General features: G+C 43.8%; 1 long non-coding RNA gene across 2 annotated transcripts in view; it reads right to left on the bottom strand.

The window, feature by feature from the left end:
- Positions 1-2,300: 2,300 nt before the first annotated feature.
- LOC121042384 (uncharacterized) overlaps positions 2,301-6,749 on the bottom strand; it is a 6,091-nt gene continuing 1,642 nt past the window's right edge. Inside the window, exons 3-4 of one of the 2 annotated variants that reach the window (XR_005796157.1) lie at positions 5,740-5,872; positions 2,301-2,743 (exon numbers count right to left, since the gene is read on the bottom strand). This is a non-coding gene — a long non-coding RNA (uncharacterized LOC121042384). Of the gene's footprint in view, positions 2,744-5,603; positions 5,873-6,749 lie in introns of those variants that run through there. The other variant, XR_005796156.1, reaches the window with a different exon arrangement.

Here is a 6,749-nt window from a genome sequence, read left to right as displayed (position 1 = left end):
TTTTTTTTTCCAAATAAAGCAGATGTCCCCTTGGCCCACCCTCTTCTCCAATCCACTCCACACCCCAAATGCTGTTTGTGGACGTCTGTTCTCACCATGTTCTAGACATTTATACACATGGTATAGTTGCACAGAAATATATAGCTTTGTTTTGTGTGCACTTTTCTTCCTTTTGTGAACATTATACTAATTGCAACTTGATTTCTTCACTTACTAATAGATCTTAGAGAAAATTTTTGTTTTCTTAGCATGGCAAAGTTTGACTTATTTACATCACCAAAAATGTTCTTTTTTCTGTTGATTTCCTCCATCGAGCCTAAGCTTGAAAAGTTATTCCTTCTCCAGCTGTTTGAAAGTGTCTTTAAGGGGCGCCTGGGTGGCTTAGTTAGTTAAGCGTCCGACTTCAGCTCAGGTCATGATCCCACGCTTGTGAGTTCGAGCCCCGCGTTGGGCTCTGTGCTGACAGCTCAGATCCTGGAGCCTGTTTCAGATTCTGTGTCTCCCTTTCTCTGACCCTCCCCCGTTCATGCTCTGTCTCTCTCTGTCTCAAAAATAAATAAACGTTAAAAAAAATTTTTTTAGAAAAAAGAAAGTGCCTTTAATGTTTTAATGGTTTGATTTATTATTACTACTATTATTATTATTAAAGTTCAAATAGAAGCTATTTGCTGTATTATTATGTAAGGTAAGAATAGAATCCCCCCCACACCTCAACTGCTGTTAGCCTAAAATAATTTTTTTGGTTTTTTTAATGTTTATTTATTTATTTTTTTTTTAAATTTTTTTTTCAACGTTTATTTATTTTTGGGACAGAGAGAGACAGAGCATGAACGGGGGAGGGGCAGAGAGAGAGGGAGACACAGAATCGGAAACAGGCTCCAGGCTCCGAGCCATCAGCCCAGAGCCCGACGCGGGGCTCGAACTCCCGGACCGCGAGATCGTGACCTGGCTGAAGTCGGACGCTTAACCGACTGCGCCACCCAGGCGCCCAATGTTTATTTATTTTTGAGAGAGAGAGAGAGAGACCAAGTACAACTGGGTGAGGAGGGGAGAGCAGAGAAAGAGGGAGACACAGAACCCGAAGCAGACTCCAGGCTCTGAGCTGTGAGCACAGAGCCCAATGTGGGGCTCGAACTCACAAACCGTGAGATCATGAGCTGAACCAAAGTCAGACATGTAACCAACTGAGCCATCCAGGCATGCCAGTCCAAAATAATTTTTAAAATAACCCTCTTTTGGGGGCGCCTGGGTGGCTCAGTCCGTTAAGTGACCGACTCTTGGTTTCAGCTCAGGTCATGATCTCATAGTTCATGAGTTCTGGCCCTGAGTCTGGCTCTGTGCTGACAGTGCAGAGCCTGCTGGGGATTCTCTCTCCCTCTCTCTCTGCCCCTCCTGAATTCTCTCTCTCTCTCCCTCTCTCTTTCTTTCCCTCTCTCTCTCAAAATAAATAAACTTTAAAAAGTAAAAATAACAATAACCCTCTTCTCCCGATGACAGTACTTGGTGACCTGTTAAATTAGTCCGTGGATTGTTGTCTTCTGAGCTACCTAATTTAACCTATTCAAATAATTGTACACCCTTTCAAGAAGAACTTGAAACAAAAAAATAATAAAATAACTACATCTTTGCCCTAATAGCACCCGATTTTAAATATTGTAATTTTCCAATACGTTTTATATAGAGATCTGTTCCCTCCATTCTTACTCACGTTGTACAAAATTGTCTTTGAAATTCTACCTGTTTGTGTTGCTCAATGAATTTTATAATCTTTTGGTAAAAGTTTGAAAGAGAATCACGTTCAGATTTGCGCTAAGCTTGTAAATTCACTTGACCTTTCTACATGCACATTATTCAACCTTTACCTCGGGTGCAGGGTCTGTCTCTCCCTATTCAAGTCTTCGCTTGGAAAAAAAAAAAAAAAAAAAGGCAGTTTTCTTCACATAGAAAATGCTATATTCTGGTTTGACTTATAGAACACGGGGTTCCTCACACCTCAAAACTATAAAAGACACCCTCCCCTGCCCCAATAAAACCCTCTGGACTGAGAACTCTGGGGGAGAGTGTTCTTGATATCTTTCCTAAACCCTTCCTCAATGCATTTATTCATTAAACTAGTATTTATTTCAAATGCCTGCTGCGTGCCAGGCCCAGGTTCTGTGCAGTAGGTATACAGCAGGAAGCCACGCGGTTTTCTTACAATTATCTCAAAATAAAACATTTAATTAAAAAAAAAACACAATTATGTCAAAATAAAAAGTTTAATTAAAAAAAAAAATTCTCTCTTCACAGGAAGCTCATATTCCAGTGGGGAGAGAGGAAGGGAAACAAGTAAGCAATTAGGCATATGTCATATCAGATGGTGTGAAACGCTGTGGGGAACATGGAAACACGGGGGGGGGGGGCGCGGGGCTTTGGAAAGTGGGCCTGGGGACCGCTGTCTGTCCAGGGTGTTTCTGAGCAGAAACTGAAGGAGGTACTTTAGAGTTTCTACTTTTGATTCTGTCAAACCGAGGAACTTCTCCATTTTTTCTTTTCCCCAGAAAATGACCTATTCGGGGTGCCTGAGTGGCTAGGTGGGTTAAGCGCCTGGTTTGGTCCGACTCTTGATCGCGGCTTGGGTCATGATCTCATGGTTCGTGAGTTCGAGGCCCGCATCAGGCTCCGTGCTGACAGTGTGGAGCCTGCTTGGGATTCTCTCTCTCTCTCTCTCTCTGCCTGTCCCCTGTTCGTGCTCTCTCTCTTTCTTTCAAAACAAAACGTTGGAGTTTTCAGATTTGTCAGCAACTTCATGTAAGATCCTTTTATGTTTTTCTTTTTAAGATCTGTTTGTTATTCCCACCATTTTTCACCTTGTGTTCTTGTGTTTGTTTCTTTTTCTTCTTTGTGATGTTTATCCATTGTATTTTTCAGACCTCACTTTTACAAAAAGAACCAACTCAAGGACACATGCATCAATGGGGCTGTTTTCCATTTTCCTGTTCTTTTTGGCTTTTTTCCTGATCGCTTCCTTATTTTTGTTTGGGGTTTTGTTTTTTAATGTTTCTAAATTGTGTGATGAGTGTTTTGTTTAACTTTTTCTGAGTCTAATAGTAAAATCATCTTAAAAGCTAAATAACTTTTTGAGTAAAGCTTTGCACATACACTGTTGGTTTTGGTAGATTTGGTTCTTCCTGTTATTTTCCAAACGAACATTTTATTCTTCATTTTCTCCTTTATCTAAGAGCTATTGTGGAGAATTTTAAATTGTCAATTAACATTTATGTCTACTTTTAGCATGTCGTAAACAAAGGATGTGGCCCATATGATGTCTCTATTTCAAATTTATTGAAGGGGTAACCTGGGTGGCTCGGTCAGTTGAGCGTCTGACTCTTAATTTTGGCTTAGGTCATGATCCCAGGGTCATGGGATCAAGACCCATATCAAGGCCCCACACTGAGCATGGAACCTGCCTATGATTTTCTCTCTCTCTCTCTCTCTCTCTCTCTCTCTCCCTCTGCCCCTCTCCCCCGCTGTGCACGCTCTCTCACTCTCTCTCAATTAAAAAAATCAAATTTATTGGAATTTTCTTTAAGGTTGAAAATTCCAGTTTGTTGTGGGAGGGGTGGGTGGCCCTGGGTGGCTTAGTTAGTTGAACCTCCAACTCAAATTTGGCTCAGTCATGATCTCACTGCTCGTGAGTTCCAGCTCCATGATCAGCTATGTGCTGACATTGTGGAACCTGCTTGGGATTCTCTCTCTCTCTCTCTCTCTCTCTCTCTCTCTCTGCCCCTCCCCCACTTGTGCGTGCTCTCTCTCTCTCTCTTTGTCTCGCTTTCTCTCTCTCTCAGTATAAATAAACAGTTTTTAAATTTTTATTTATTTTTGAGAGAGAGAGAGAGAGAGTGTAAGCAGGAGAAGGGTAGAGAGAGAAGGAGACACAGAATCCGAGGCAGGCTCCAGGCTCTGAGATGTCAGCACAGAGCCTGATGTGGACCTTGAACTCACAAACTGAGAGATCATGCCCTGAGCCGAAGTCAGGCAATGAACCTACTGAGCCACCCAGGCGCCCCTAAATAAACATTTTTGTAAAAAGCAAAAAGAACTCCTTTTTTTTTTTTTTTAAGTTTATTTATTTATTTTGAGAGAGAGAGAGAGAGAGAGTTCGTAAGCTGGGAGAAGGGCAGAGAGGCGGAGACAGGATCCCAAGCAGCCTCTGTGCTGATAGGGCAGACCTGGGGCTCGATCCCACCAAGCGAGAGATCGTGACCTGAGCTGAAATCAAGAGTCAGACACTCAACCAACCGAGCCACCCAGGTGCCCCGAAAATTCCACTTTTACAAGTATTTTGTGGATCCTGGAAAATAGACTGAGTAGCTTGCAGCCCAAGCCAAGAGTCAGTACCTCCGGGAACTGGGGCAAAAGAGCAGTCTGTGAACAAGAAGTAAGCTTAAGGGGAAGTGACTTTGATGCCAAGAGGACAAAGAACGGGCTTTTTTTCAGGAGCAACGAGAGGCCAGGCTCTGGGAAAGGCCCTTTGCATGGATTGTCTCCTTCAGCAGTGAGGTAGGATGCCTCAGAGCAGGAAACTGGGGGGTAAGGAACTTCCTAAAGTCTATTCCCTGCTCAAACTCTTCCCTTGTTTTGCTGAGCGGATTCCCGCCTTTCTTTCAAGACTCCTTTTAAACGTCACCACTTCTAAGAAGTCTTCCCAAAGCCAAGAGCTGGGCTCTCCTGTTCCTGCATAAGGCATCACTAGTCTTACACGTGTCACCCTTGGTTGCCTGGGAGACTCTTGAGGGTGGCCGGCACAGGGCAGATTCTCAGTAAATGTTTGTTGATGAGGCGAAGATTAAAGGCAAAAGAAGGAGACCAAGAAGAGAATTCGTGTCTGAAGATTCCACACAGCCAAGCCATCACCCTGAGGTACCCCTCCCCTGTCCCTGCCAAGCAGGTGATGCCTGGGGGTGTTATAGGTAATCATGCTAACATTAAAAGCTCCTTCCGTTTGCAGAGTGCTTTGCTGTCTACACAGCATTACCTTGCAGGCATCATCTCATCTGACCTTCTTGAGCCTAGGTTGCCCTCAGCCCATTTTCCAGGCAGTGAAGCTTTCAGAGGCAGAGTGTGGCCAAGGTCACACAGCTGGCAAGTTGCCACAGCCAAGAGCTCCTGAGACTCAAGTCATGGCCACATTCAAACTTGAACTCAGGTCCCTCCTGACGTGAAAGCAGACACACACACACACACACACACACACACACACACACACCCCTTGCCGCCTTGGTGAAGACTATAAATTCGCCTCCTGTCTTGCTTGGCATCATGGCTTCACAATGGAGTCTTTCTTTTCCAGACAACATGTTTAATGAATGCCTTAAAGGAAATTCACGAGCGTGATCCCTGATGCCATATGCTTATTCGTTCATCTTTTCTTAGGAGGGACAGTAGACATTTGCTGAGCTCCTGTCGATGAACACAGCGCCAAGGACTCAGCGAGTCCTGGACACCGTGACCCGCACGTAGGCCGGGAGGACGCCTCGGAAGGGCCTTCAGGGCAGCCCTGCCCACGGCCCACCCACCACCCCCAGGCCTGCCTCCTCCTCCCCGCGCCTAGCAGTTACCACCCTACCACCGGGCACCCTCTTGATTTCCCTTCATAAAAAGCCCCATTCTCCTTGTGCACAATACACTTTCACAATAGATGGTCTATTCAGCCCGGAGCCCAAACCAGCAGCAACCAAAACGCTGGTTCCTCTTTACCGTTAGGTCTTCGACCGTTCCCAAGGGAGGAGACCTAATTGCGTCCTGCAGAATTAACTTCCTGTTTGCTTGCCTGTCGCTTCTAGGGACTGGAAGCCCCTTGAGGGTCTGGCCTGGGTCTTTTCACTGTCACCTAAGGAGAGGAGATCTTCATTGCTTAAAATAATATAATCAGGGGTGCCTGGGTGGCTCAGTCGGTTAAACGTCGACTTCGGCTCGGGTCACGATTCCACGATCTCACAGTTTGTGAGCTCGAGCCCCCTATCAGGCTCTGCCCTGACGGCGCAGAGCCTGCTTCTGATCTTCTGTCTCCCTCTCTCTCTGCCCTCCCCCGCAAAAAAACATTAAAAAAAAATAAGATTATTATCAGCATAGAAATTCGGCAAACAGACTAAGAGTCAAAGAAGAAAATAAAAATCACCTATAATTCCCACAGACAGAGATAACTCTCGAAAGTTGTTTGTGTTTCCTTCCCAGCATTTTATATGTGTTTTTTGGGATAAATCTATATGTATATGCAAAATTGTACAAAAATATAATTCTGATGCCTATGCAATTTTGTATCTCGCGCAGATTACAAACATTTCCCATGTCATTAAATATTCTTCAAAAACATGGTTTTTAATAGCCAAAAATTACTACATCAAATGTGCATGCCATAGGCTCTTCAAACATTTCCTCATTGTTGAATACTTAGGTTACTTCCTTCCTTCTCCTTATTTTTTTGTCTGCGATCTTTGCCAACATAAATAATACTTTGATAAACACCCTTAACATACATTTTTGTCCACCTCGCTGATTCTTTTTTTTTTTTTTAAGTTCACTTATTTATTTTTAAGTAATCTCTACATCCAACATGGGGCTCAAACTCAAGTCACATGACTTGAGTTTGGCTCTTCTGACTGAGCCAGTCAGGCATCCCCCACCCTGCTGATTCTCTCCGATTTCTAGACACCAGTGTGCTGTTTTGTTTTGTTTTGTTTTGTTTTGTTTTGTTTTGTTTTGTTTTG

The sequence above is a fragment of the Herpailurus yagouaroundi genome, unplaced genomic scaffold (assembly GCF_014898765.1).
Source record: "Herpailurus yagouaroundi ecotype Mexico unplaced genomic scaffold, PumYag 185, whole genome shotgun sequence".
Lineage (NCBI taxonomy): Eukaryota > Metazoa > Chordata > Mammalia > Carnivora > Felidae > Herpailurus > Herpailurus yagouaroundi.
The sequence above is the reverse complement of the archived record's forward strand: the minus strand, read 5'-3'. Positions and strand labels throughout refer to the sequence as shown.